The sequence below is a fragment of the Hermetia illucens genome, chromosome 4 (assembly GCF_905115235.1).
Source record: "Hermetia illucens chromosome 4, iHerIll2.2.curated.20191125, whole genome shotgun sequence".
Taxonomy (NCBI): Eukaryota; Metazoa; Arthropoda; class Insecta; order Diptera; family Stratiomyidae; genus Hermetia; species Hermetia illucens.
The window spans coordinates 109,872,294-109,886,532 of NC_051852.1; the positions used below are offsets into that span (position 1 = coordinate 109,872,294).

The 14,239-nt window shown below is 42.9% G+C and overlaps 1 protein-coding gene and 1 long non-coding RNA gene across 3 annotated transcripts in view; one reads left to right on the forward strand and one right to left on the reverse strand.

The window, feature by feature from the left end:
- LOC119654644 (lysine-specific demethylase 3A) overlaps window positions 1–14,239 on the reverse strand; it is a 308,568-nt gene that overhangs the window by 246,253 nt on the left and 48,076 nt on the right. The window lies entirely within an intron of this gene.
- On the forward strand, window positions 5,450–6,085 carry LOC119654646. The gene is made up of 2 exons (XR_005249837.1): window positions 5,450–5,953; window positions 6,013–6,085. It is a non-coding gene; the product is annotated as an uncharacterized LOC119654646 (long non-coding RNA).

Below are 14,239 nucleotides of genomic sequence, written 5' to 3' on the forward strand. Positions count from 1 at the left end.
ATCAACCACAGTCTAACACACGGGAATATCACATCATTCATCCTCTTTACCTTGGCCCTGGAAAAGGTGATCTGAGATGCTGATGTAAGTGCTAGAGCCGCCATCCTCTTCCAGTCCCCCCAATTACTGACTTATACTGCCGATGTTGACATTATGTGAAGAGTAACCTGGGATATATTATACAATCTACTTCCATCCAGATAAAACAAGTGGCGCGAGATCATGGATTGCACGTTAATAAAAGTCATAGTACTTTGCGGGATCAAGGAGGAGGAGAGTGGAAGCAAGTCCTCAGATCAAGGAAACCAAATTATGCTTTATGATCCCATATATTATAAGTCATAAATGACAATTGATAATTAAAATAATAAAATCAAATAAATCATAAAATAATAATTAAAATAAAGGAAAAAAAGGTGAACTGTGAGCCATTGGCTCGGGAAATCAAAGAAATTTGGCGTCTCGAGCGGGTGGTTGTAGTTCCCATAATATTGTCAGCTACAGGTATTGTACCTAAATCCCTCACGGCTTCCCTTGATGTCCTGGGACTTTCGCACAGTCTGGTTCAAACCATGCAGAAGTACACCATTCTGCATACGTGCTCGGTGTCGCGGGGAGTACTCGACGGATTCTCCCACTGACCACCACCACCAGTGCCCCTTTAGTTTTTAAGTAGGTAGGATCGTCCGAGCCTAAATGCTTGGCACTTAGTGCTAGTATTAGGTATAATCCGGCATCCGAGATTGTGATAACTCGGAAAAAAGAAAAAGAAATAATTCATAACAGAAATCAATAGTGAATAATAAAATCCAGAAAGAAAAAGAAAAGAAAATAATAATAAGTAACAAAATTGTTCCAATACAACAAAACTCACTCAACGGCAGCACAAAAAAAAAAAACAGGAACAACATCAAATCGTACTGGTCAAATGAGAACAATAAAGATAGGATTCTAGAACTTTGAGATCGTTGATACTTTCTCCTATCTGGATTTCAAAATTACAACCGATAACAGCTACGACCATGAAACCCTCTCCAAACGTCTCACCATAGGGTCGAAGCCCTTACTGTACAAGGCAATGATTTTGCCAGTCCTCATATATTCCTCGGAAACTTGGGTTCTTAGCACGAAAAATTACGAACTCTTAGCAATGTTTGAAAGAAGAATCCTTTAAAAAAAATTTTATCGCCCTACATGAGGATGGATGATTCCGTAACGTACATAATCACGAAATTTATGAGCGATATGTATGGGTGAGGAAAGTCTATAATGGCAATATCTATGGTAGAAAAAGAAGACGTGCTAGATCCTGCTTCAGATGGAGCGATGGCGTAGGGCAGGAAACCAGATAGCTTTTAGGAATATCGAATTGATGGACCTCGGCACAAAACCGGGAAATAGCGTCTATTGTACAAATTCTAAAGAAATTTCTTGTATGTATGCGGTAGATGACGTCAATCATAACCAGCCTTTAATATTTCGAGGGGAACCAACAGTTTACCAGATTTACAGGACTGACTACTTCAAGCAGCGAGCCCTCAGATAAATTTAAGATTCAGTGAAGACAGAAGCAGACGCCGAATTAAATACATCAGGGCGTAGTATCGATTAAATGGGGTTGTTAGAATTAAATAAATTCAGCGAAAGAACAATAGAATGCTTTCTCGATAAAAAAAGGTATTAGGTCAGTAAGATTTGATGAAAATTCCAAGCCAAAAGATAATAGTCAAATGCAAGGAGCCAGATGAAGCCACTTTGTATTAAAAAACAAAGAGTATTTAAAGTGATAAATAGGAGTTGTTAGTGTGTAAGGGAGCCTGAATGCTTCGCTGATATGCCGATGTAGAAGGCAGGGCAGGTTGCCATGCCGAAACGGAATTTGATCCCCAGAACGAAACCGAAGCGCGGATTGAATTATTAAAATAAGACGTTGAGGAGGGAACCAAGAACTTTGTCAAAAAAAAAAAAAAAAAAACAATCGCTCTCCAGACCGTTCATTCTCAACAACGGAAGACAAGGGGATGCCATATCGTGCATCCCTTTTAACCTGATCCTGGTAAAAGTGAGCCGCGGGGCTGATGTAAATATGGGAAGCCCCATTCTCTTCAAGTCTAACTAACTACTGGCCTATGTTGACGATCTCGATCCTATGAGAAGAACAGCCCGAGATGTACAATGCACCGTGATTCAAATCGAGCAAGCGGCAACTGATGTGAGATCTTTAGCGGCGCATAAATGAAGGCAAGATGAAGTACATGGCGGCAATATCAGCACCAAAAACCAAAAAAGTAACAGCAGCAAATAGCGCTGATCAAATAAGAACAGTAAAGATAAGAGACTACTACTGTTCCGTCTGAAACGTGTTATCATTAGGCAAAATCTCTTAATATACAAAACAATGATCTTCTTCTTAGAAAGAAAAATTGCGAACTGTTAATTACGTTTTAGAGAAGAAACCTGCGAATATTTTCTGGCCCCCTACTTGCGGTGAACCTTTCCGTAGTCTATGTAACGACGAAATTTAGGAGCGAGGGCTCGATTAGTACTTTTCCAAACTATTCTTATTTCTGATATTGGGTGAAATATATGGGAATGAGGGCTAAAACTTTTTGCCCTAACCTAACCAGCCAAAAAATCTGAAAAAAATAACTTACAATGGTGCATCTGTACGACATCTGGGCCTCAAAATACATCCCATTCCTAGATATGATCAAATTAAGATAGTAATGGCATATTACTATGTTTTAGAAAATTACGCATATATTACGTGCTAGCTACTAATGGGACAAATATCTACTAAAATGTTTTTATAAAAGAAATACATAAAACCTTGCAAACCTGAAGCATCCAGTTTTCAATTTTCCGACTAGTTTAGGCTGGTTGACACGATTGTGAACGATCTATTCGGTCGATTTGAGTTAAATTTCGAAAGATTCTTGAACGCATGTATGCTTATAGCCCGCACCAGAATTATGAATGTTTCTTCGCATTTAATCCCTTTTTTAAACAGCTAACCTAAGAGAATGGGGTTAAAGAATGTAAAATGTCACCATTTTGTCTGTTTTTCAGCCAAAATTCTTGATTTTGCTTTGGCTATAGCCGCGGCCTTATACTTTATTATTCATTTTTTTTCTCATCAGGATTTCCGAAGTTGAGATATTGTGCTAACCAATTAAAAAAAATATTTTTAGGGCAGCCGTATCACTACCATGTTGGTCCAAAAGAAACCCACTTTTTTAAGGTTTTGGGTAAAACAAAACCTTATTAAAATCGGTTTATTGTCTGTCTGTCTTATGGATGGAGGTGGAAATCGTACAAAGACACTGCCCCGCCAGGTTACAGCAGCGTGTGGGATTATAACCCACTAAAACCACCCCCACTTTCTCCTTCTTCCTTCCCCGCGGAACGGCCGCGAAGCATTACATCGCGGGATGGACTGCGCTTTAAGCGACCAAGCCTTTCGTTCTTCGAGTCCTCCATGCGCGTTACGCTTTTCCAAGTTCCTCCTGTATCCTTTTGATTGCGGAGTTCACCCTCCAACTTCAATATTTCTGCGGGCTTTCGTTGATTTTCAAGGAGTCTTCCAGACTCCTCCTCTCTGAGAAAAGTCGTGGACAGTGGTACATAACAGGCTCTGGGTCCTCAGGTGTGCAGCCACATTCAGGACAAAAGGGAGAATCAGGCAGCCTGAATTGGTGCAGATATTTCCTGTAACCATTATGTCCTGTCAGGAATTGCGTCAGATGGCAGTTAATCTCGCCGTGTCGTCGCTGGATCCAGGAACCCCTCTGCGAGTCACCCCACCATTGCTGCCATTTGTCCAGCGACTCTGCCTTGTCTGCGTCACCTGATATTGTTCTGAAGGTACTGCACACCCTTAGCGCCACTAAGTGGTATGTCATATTTACCCTCCTCCGATTACTCTCACACGCTAGTGCTTCCTGCCAAACTGGCGCCGCGTATAATAGTGTGGAGCGAACCACTCCGGCCACAAGTAATCTGCGACTGTATCTTGGGTCTCCAATGTTAGGCATCATCCGTGCTAATGATACACTGGTATTTGCCGCTTTCTCACAGACATAGTCCAGGTGTCCCTTGAAATCGATTTTAGCATCAATCATCACCCCTAGGTATTTAATAACCGGTTTCGAAGTGATGATGTAACCATAAACACGAATATTAACCGTATTCCTCTTCCTAGGGTTGATAATCAAGACCACCTCCGTCTTTTGTTCCGCAAGGCCAAGCTAAACCATATCCAGCTTGTTTTATAGCGCTAATGTTTTCGATAGCGTACACTTCGACGTCTGCTGGTTGTTTCACGACGCCAACCACAGCTAGATCATCTGCGAAACCGATTATCGTGGCCTGCTTTGGCACGGGATAGACAAGGACTCCATTGTACATGACGTTCCACATGACCCAGCACTGAGCGCTGTGGTATTTCTGCAGTGACTACTACTACAGTACTAAAGTGTCCTCTACGAAAGGTAATTGTCGAGGAGCTTAGTCAAATCACTAGGGACACCCGTTTTAGCTAGTGAGCTTTTTATCCAGTCCCAACTAGCGGAGTTGAGCGCATTTTTGATGTCCAACGTCACCACGGCACGGCATTTTTTAGACGACATCGCGTCTCGAGCCAGCTTCAAAACAACGTCTACGGCGTCGACCGTTGAATGGGCTTGTCGAAATCCAAATTGTCGCTCCGCTAGTCCATCCTTATATTCACTGATAGGGAGCCGTCTATTGTAGATGGCCCTTTCGAGCATCTTTCCTACCGTGTCGATGAGGCTAATCGGTCGGTATTATGATGGGTGTTCTGGGTGGTTATTCGGCTTCGGAAGCAAAACTAGTTTCTGCCTCTTCCACCGGTCGGGGAAAACTCTTTCTACCATGTATGTTTCAAATACGCTACTGGGAATAGCATCCAGATCGGGTGGCCGTTTGGCTAGCACCCTAGAGGAGGCATTGAGCCACTCGTTTTTATCTCATCTATGGTGCACCCATCCTAAAGCCAGTACCTATGGTCCTCATTCGAACAAGTGCTGTTATTTTCTCAGTGTCAAGTATGTCGTTAATTATACCCGCCGAACTACCTTCACCTCTTACATAACAGTTACAAGAACTGTGTAACTTCTGATTAGACCGTTCGCCTCTCACATGCCAAGCAATCTCCAAGTGCACTTCTTACCAGTGGAATGGAGATCGGCGTATACATAGCAGCTCCATCATCACTTCCATTTATTTGCCTACATAATTGTATGTACATAATACATGTACGTCTGAAAATGTCTCACATTTATCGTTGGCATCGTATTACAAAAATAAATGAGTATGTAAATGCCTTTCAGCAACAACATGATAATTAGAAATTCATGCCAATTTCTGATGTCGTCAGCGCATTTATGCAAATTCTACACAGTCTCCGTGCGAGTATGTGGTGCGGGCATGCATGCGAGAAGTGCATAATAAAAATAAAAGTGAGCTCAGTGAACTTTGAGTAATCGAAGATAACGATAAGCACCACTCTCCCTGCTATTTCCCTTGGCAATTGCACAATGCAATCTATTCTTGTGCATGCCGGGTATTGTAATGGGCAGAGTTGTACCTACGCGAGCGAGTACTATCTATTCCTTAGTTGCACGAGCGCCCGACCCCCTCTGCGTCCTTGCTCAATCTTCCGATTAATGCTTGCATCAAGCCAGTGCAATGTTGCGCTCCGCGCTGCAAATGCAAATACTTGACTTGTTAAAAGTGCTTTAATGTGTACAACGCCAGTCGACAGGCTGCCAGTCATAGCATTCCAATTATCTGCATGTTCACATATTATATTTTAAAATTTATATCCCCTATCTAAGCATAGAGGTTTCCCCACACACACTACTGCCGGCCTCTATTGGAGCTGCTGCACATCCCCAGCCACACGTTCGGAGATGCAGATACAGATACCGAGGTCTGACCTTTTAACAAGCCAGTGCCGAGTATTTATGTAATTTTGTTTTTATTTTTTAGATCTTTATATCATTTTATGGCGATTAAGTGGTTGTGTTTTGAATAATAAATACCTATTTACATTTTCTATTTATATTTCTTGTTCGTTCTGCCATACATTGAATGAGTGCGCGGTGAGCGGCCGGGGAGGTAACTTTTATAATTTTACGAGTGCGAATATGAAAATGGTTGAATGACGACTTTTCGATGATGAATTCTGGCTTACAAAGTGGGTTACGCTGGGAAAACACGATTCAGATTAATTGCTCTGATTCATAGTAATTAATGTTAATGCGATATTGGTGTGGAAAATGTTGTTTCGTTGTATCATTCAAGTGAGATTATGTGTTGTAGTTTGGAGTTTATAAATGTCATGACTGATAAGCGAATATAAATTAATTAGGAACAATTAATCTGGGTAGCTTGGCAGGTTTTATTTGCGACTTTCTACGGAAATTAATCGAGAAACATCTGGAGAAGATACAGTTAAGAAATATGCCTGCTGCAGAAAGCTGGATTATGGCAGGCTAGTAATACACGTTCATGGGTTCGAATCTAACCACAAGAACAGACTGCGGCAAAGCAAGCAGGAACGCGTGGTGAACCACGCATTAGTACTGCTTCTCCTTCACCAATGTGCGGAAGGGTGCACAACTGAACCTGAGGAGGGTATCTGAGCTGCTATCGTTTAAGAAATGCTGTCTCTCGGCTCCATAAAAAGGACGTAATGATGTTGAGGTCTTGAAATGACTTTGGGTCCAGAATAACTTCAACACCACCACTTGGATGCCAGCAAAGCAGGAGAAAGATTCGATAGGAGGAAGAGGAGGAGGAAATTTCTTCAGAACAAACGGACTGCCGGCTCTACTACGGGTTTCACAGCGTCACGTTAGAAGTGTTTGCTCCTAAAACCGTCGAAGGGGCCATATAGCCCACGACCTAATCATGTAAATAAATTTACAGCAATGCAAAGCGGTCACTGTACTAATCAGCAAGATGATATGCTAACGCCCATCATATACATATGATTGGAAGTTCCAGCATCAACGCGAGAAGATCGAGACTACTGGAGCATCTAGTAGGAACCGAGCTGTAGATCCTCAATTTGGGTAATAAAGGCAATTGCTTCAAGGTGGTAAGGGGGGATCCAAGATCGATTGCGGTTCTTGTCTTGTCGGAGAGTAGAAAACGATATTACGCTCTCGGATCACAGGCGCATTGATTTCGGAATGAGCATGGATCCACCTCTAACCGCTGCATTTCGGAATCCAGATAGATTGGGCAGCGTACAAAATAGAGCTGAACGCCCGAGTTACGATCTCTGGATGACGCAATATATCCATGACTGGAATTGAGAAAACCACCCAGATGATCACTACTAGCATGAGAGAAGCTTTCGAAGAGAACTGTCCATCCAAGACGCAAAAGAAGGATAAAATACCATGGTGGAACCCGTATTTGGTGAAATAGAACAGAACGGCTAGGGTGCTTCGCAACGAGCCCTAAAGTCTGGTTCAATCGCGGTCTGGAATTGGTGCAAGAGGCGTAGAAAGCTCTAAACAAAAGGTCAGCTAAACGATCACCAAGGCTACGGTTTTGCGAAAATACCCTCTCTCTTGAGGCACCCGCAAAGTTGAAGTGAACTGTTGTCAAAGAACGTAGCCAGCAGCTAGGTTACCTACGTTTACAGAACGGCGGGAACACAGACAGCGATGAATAAACTGAAAATCATTTGCTTAAAATGCACTTTCCAGGGAGCATTTAAAATGTCATCTCAGGCCCAAGAGGTGCATACAGCCCTCAAAGGAAAGATTGGTCTCTGGCATGCAAAGTAGTATAACCGAAACGAGTGAAATGGGCATTTAACTTTTCTTTTTTTTTTTTCTTCAGCCTTTATCCCGTTCACAAGCGGGGTCGGCTCGTCGTGATCGGTTTCGCCATTTGGCTCTATCGAATGCCTGATCTGGGTGCAATCTCGAGGCTTTCAAATCCCCATCCAGCGTATCAAGCCACCGTTGCTTAGGTCTGCCTTTTGGTCGTTTACCATCGACTTCGATGTTCAGACCAATCTTGGCAAGTGAATTCTCGTTTGCACGAATTGCGTGACCATACCATCGAAGACGCCTCTCTCGCAACTTTTCCACGATCGGTGCAACCCCATAACGATCGCGGATATCCTCATTTCGGATGTGATCTAATTGAAGAAATGGATGCCCTCGGTCCACATATTCGAAATATATACGGTGCTTGCCTAGCACACACTTACATTCCAATTAATTGGCATGATGTCAAGGTTATTACCTTTTTCCCGAAACTCACCTAGATGAACGCAAAAAGCTTCCGACCGATCAGTCCAACTTTCTTTTTACAAAAAGGACTGGAAAGACTACTTGATCCGTTCATAAGGGATACATATATCCCTAGGTTTCCACTTGATTGTAGGGAACATACCTACGAAAAAGGCAAATCCACGAAAGCAGCACTCCATGAGCTCATGCAAAAATTGAAAAGGCGGTATCTCCCAAAGAATACGTTTTAGGTACGCGGATGAACACCATAGGTGCCTTCAATTATGCGCCATTCACGGAGATTTCGCGGACAGAAGTCTATTGAGGCAGGATGTTTTATGGGTTGCCCACAGGGTGCGGTTTTCTCTCCTCTGTAAAGGCTCCTGACTGGACACCTTGGTATGGGTCTTAGAAGACATAAAGGTGTTCGCGCAAACATTTGCGGACGATCTAGCCGTAATAACTATTGGACACAGTAACCCCCAGCTGGTGCCCCCGTAACGGAATGACGTTCACTAGGAACATCACGTGAGGCAACTACACGTTACTCACCTTATCACGGGCAGAAATCTAGTTGGTACAAACAGTCAAATATTTTTAAAGCACATTTCGACTCCAAGCTAACGATGAAGCACCATATTCGGGAGCAATACCAGAAATTCGGCAGATTTCTCCAGTGCTGTAGAACTACGATAGGTAAGACTCGGGGTCTTTCAGCAAAACGGATTCATTTGAAGTATACATCCATAATACAACCCATTTTGAGATATAATGTATCGTCTGGTGGCCAAAACTGGACTTTGCTAACAGGTAACAGCCTAAGTATTATTGGAGCAATGAGTGCTACGCTGAACGCGGCATTCGAAACTATCCCAAATCTGCTCCCCATTCATTTGAAGGTAAAGCGGAAAGCTGCTAACAATGCATATAGACTTGATATCACTGGCGCGTGAAAAGGGGGCCAATCGTATGGCCATGAGTCCATCTGGAAATTACTTGGCAAACATCACGTGGCTCTGATGTCCGCCGATTATATGGTTTCCAGATTCATTTTGAAAAGCCATACTCCGTCACAACCACCAAAAGGATTACAGACTTAATAATCTCTACTGACGGGTCAGTCAGAAGTGTACACAGAAAAACGACCAGATTCCAAGTGGGGAAATGACGACCACATTGTGACAAATGGCGGGGTCGGTTCCAGCAGTTGAGCAGCTATCACACTAAACAGCAACGACATATCAAGCCAGTTGGTGTAGAGTTGTCATCATTTGCTGCTGAAACTTGGCTAACCTAACTAAACATTCCTAATGTGGTTGGCAGAGTATTCAAACATCGCTGGTAATGAAAAAACTTACAGACTAGCTCGCCTCCACCCTTGTGGATCCAGAACCAACTTTTGGCATTCAGCCTCCCACTGTCAAGGCTACACTGCACTCACAGGACTTTCCACGTCGGTAAGCATGTTGGTTTTCATTTAGGGGGTGCGACTTTAGCGCCTTCTCCCCGATGCTCCCCGACGCTCAACCAGTTTCTCCAGACATTTTAGCGAAAATGATGTTGGGCTGATTTGTCAGAAGTTATTTGGATTAGAATAGTCATCTTTCCCAGGCTTTGGTATGAAGACTACTTTCACCTTCTGCCAAGAGGAAGGCACGTAGCCCAGAGCAAGCCATCCTCGAAAAATATTTCTTAGAAGTTTCTCTAAGTGCTCTATATCCTCCTTTAGCATCGCTGGGTAGATGCCATCCATACCAGGTGCTTTGAAGTGTTCAAATGATAGTATAGCAGCTCTAGCTTTTTCATTGGTAACAACCGCTCTCGCAGTGTCCCAATTCCCCTTGTAACACCTTCGTGTTGAAGGGTTTGCAGAAACCGCTAATTCTCTTCTTCCCATTTCTGAGACCTCGGGTGGTGTACTTCCAAGAGAGTCTGTATAGACTCAACTCTGGATTTCGTGAAACTACCATCCTGTTTTCTAAGAGAGTCCAACTTGGCCGACTCATCCTCCCTCTGCACAACCTGGAAGTCTCCCTTTCACCCTCCAGTTCCTCACAGTATGCTCTAAAAGAGTCTCATTTCGAACGTTTTACGAGCCTCTTATATTCACGCTGTGAGTTCCGGAAGTTTAGCCAGTCTTCATCTTTATTGCTTTTGCAAGCACGATCTAGAAGTCGTCCGATTGATTTCTTGAGTCTCTGCAGTTCTCGGTTCCACCATGGAACCGTTTTACCACTTTGGTCTCGGGAAAGAGGACAAGCCTCTTCAAAGCGCTCCAAAAGTGTGCGATTCAGAGTTTTCAATTGATCTTCTATAGCCAAAAGAGTCCTTAGTCGCCTAGGGAGCTCAACTTTGTCACCAAGAAGATCATTGAGCTTTGTCCAATCCGTTTTTCTAGGATTCCGTCTTTGCATTACAGGCTGTTCGTCTGTAATAGTTAGACTGAATTCTAAGTAACGGTGATCTGGGAGTGAGACTTTATAGTACTCGCCAGTTTCTAATCAACTCTAACAACTTTGAAGTGCAGATTGTTAGGTCAATTACTTCACTTCTTCTTGGCCCCACGAACGTAGGGGCGCAGTGAAGTCATAAAATCAAATAGCTTCTCTTCTCTAGGATTGCATTTGCTACTGTCCCAACAAATATGCTGAGCGTTCGCATCCTAGCCTATTAAAAGTTCAATGCCACTTGATTCTGCATCCCCCTGAACCAGATCCCTTAGTTCTTGCGTCGGCGGAGGGCACAAAGAATCATAGGGTAAGTAGGCAGAAGCAACTATAACGTTTCTCCTCTTATCATCAACCTGGTATTGTACGTTGACCACAACAAGGTCTTTGAACAGGATTGTCTCAGCATGGTTGCCGCTAACAATTTTGACATCAGAACGCAGGCCCTCGGTCTCGAGGATCTTTCATCGAAGAAGATCTTGGTTCCCTTGACTGATCCAATGCCACAGATTCTGTTTATATATAAGGACAGGCCTGCAACTTTGCCGCCAGTAGATAGGAAGAAGCTTTGGCATGCTGCAGGTTGATTTGACTAACTCTTATGTTTGTAGCCATAAGTGCAGTCTAATATGAAAACCGCCGCTAACTGAAAAGCCTACTGCGTTCAGTGTGGATCTTACCATGTGTTTTTGGACACTCTTAGTGCAGTAGTAAACTACCACAAGCTCCCCCACCACGACAAGGTGGTGTCCGAGCGGCGGCGGATAGAAGGCGAGAATTTTTCGAGCAAATTTCAAAGGAAGAATTTGTACATCCTTCCACAAGAACTGTCGACATTTGGAGCAGCTCCACCTTCAAGGGTCACAATAGTCGAAGAATGAAATCAAGGAAAGAAACAAGACCTGATGGCTTCATATCTGAACTCTGGGAAGCGAATAGCTGGGACCCAATCTGACTGGCAAAAAAGAACCACCGTTCCAATAGGGAAAAAGATAGCAGGATGTTCAAATTTCCGACTCGGTTGCTGTTCCACACCATGAACATTTTTGAACGCATTCTTGACAACCGTACCCGCGACATTGTTAAAATACCGGTGAATCAAGACATGTTTGTCAAGGCCTGCGGAACTAGCGACGCAATACACGATACGTGGTTACTTATGAAAAGCATCGAGTATTTACATTGCATTTCTGAATCTAGTGTAGATGTTTGACCATATGCCACGAACACACACATCTGATTTGCTCTGCGATGACACCCACTACCACAGATCCGAGAAGTAAAGTGCGAAGTATGCCGGTATATGAAAACCGCTTCGTGCTTCCGTCGGTGCTCATCAAAGAAGCGTCCCTTCCCCACTCCTCTTTCTTCTTGTTCAAGGCACTGTCACATGGCACATCCAACTTTCAGCGCTCAATACATTGCTTTATGCAAGTGGTGTTTTTCTAGCGTCTCATAGTAAAGCTGATCTCGAGCAATTTGTTCAATGCTATGCTGTATAATGAAATTGTTTGACGCATTAGCGTAACCTGGATGAAATAGTGTTCCAGAATCGACGTTTTTTGTGATCGACGTGCCAACGAACGTTTCAAATCCCAAATTTACCAGTGTCGTCCGCCATGTCGCCTCTATAGTTCTGAGTGTTGGTCGATTATTAAAGGAAATGAATGGCGCTTCGTAGTAATGGAAACAAATATATTGTGTTGGGTCGTCCTGGGCGGCCTTGATCACATTCGAAATGAAAATATTCGAGATCGATATCAGGCTAGACCGATCGATGGTAAGGTCACGTAATTCGCGCTAATGAGAATTCACTTGCCACAATTGGTCTGTACATCGAAGGTAATGGCAAACGACCAAAAGGCTGGCCGAAGCAACGATGGCTTAATATGTTAGATGATAATTTGAAAGCCTCGCGACTGGATTCAGATCAGGCTTTTGACAGAGCCAAATGGTGGAACCGATTAAGAGGAGCGGAATCCGCCTCTGAACGGAACCAAGACTGAAGAAAAAGAAGATTTTATTATTTGCTTTTGTGCAGTAGTCAAAGATTATAACAAAAACTTGATCCTCATTTCAAGTATTGATATTATTCCATTTGGCTATATTTCTACAGTTTCACTTTTTGTAAGCCACTGAAGTTTTTACTATTGGCATATACTGGGAATGAATTCTACACGCCAAGTTTCTTCAGATGTTTAGATGTTTTCAGCCGCCTCACCGCAACCTTCTTTTGCAATATAGCCGGAGATATTGCTCTGCGGGGACGAAGAAAGCCCCTTTCATCATGAAATTGAAGAGATGAGTGTTGTCGAACTTACTCTGCATTGTTTTACTTTTATTATAACCTTTGAAAAAGATACAACAAATGAGAACGGTAGAAAACGCATCTTTAGTTTCCATAAATGCAATAGCAGGCACTGAGGCGATTTTAATGAGATTCCTTCGCTATGAATGCGGGCATCTTAATTACCTCCATTATCATCGTAAAATTATTAAATTTATTCAAACCTGTTTGCAACAACTGCGTAAATACTAATATTTATCTATGCCTCATAAACTGTAATATTTCCTTAACTGCTTAAACGTGTGGTCATTATGACTCATTCGTAGCTACACAGAAAATTAGGAGTTTAGCGCGAATCTAAGATGGAGCCTCTACAATCGCAGCATTCACATTGAGGCGTCTAACGAGCAAATGTATCCAAAACTGCTCCAACGCCGGATGTGGCCGGCACTGATTAAGTGCGGTCAGTTTAATATCATGAGAATGTGTGACGACCATGATCGTGGGTAGAATACATATAAGACACAATAAACTATCTTGAAATGTGGCTCAGGTAACCTTGCGGTTTTCTTAGCGTTTCAGATACAGATCGCAATTACGACTAAGTAATAAGCGCCAGTGGGGGTGGAGTATTATGTTACCGACGACTGCAGCTAGTGGGTCTGTTTGCCAAGGGAATAACCGTTTTAGTGCTCAATCACGTTGAACTACAAATCCTACTATTTCAGACAAGATAAAAATTAAGTAACGAATTACAATCTTAATTGAAGAAACTAAGAAACTACCTCCTCCCGCACTGGGATTGCTCGCAATGTCCCAGCTTATGGATCATAATCGTAAATATTACTAATCGGATTTGCAGACTGGCTTTTCGATCGATTCATCTATTTTTGGCACACTGAGAATTAACCGTTATTGATTCGTCTCAATTTCCTCATCCATGGCGAATTCAATTTCAGCATCAACCTAGCCCCGGCAGGAAATGGAATTTTCACTTTGTCAGGCGGCAACAGACGGTGTTGCATGTCGAATCTGGTGAAGGTGTTGAATGGGCTTTGTGCAGCTAACGATGTTACCTCAAAGAGGATGATGGGCAAAGCCATTGACGTCGGCAATAACCGCGAACCACGTTGGTGGTATATTGCCTACGATTTACGCAATGATTAGAAGAAAGAAGGTAATGGAAAATAGCAATGGTCTCCAGACGATTTAACACCCAGAAGACC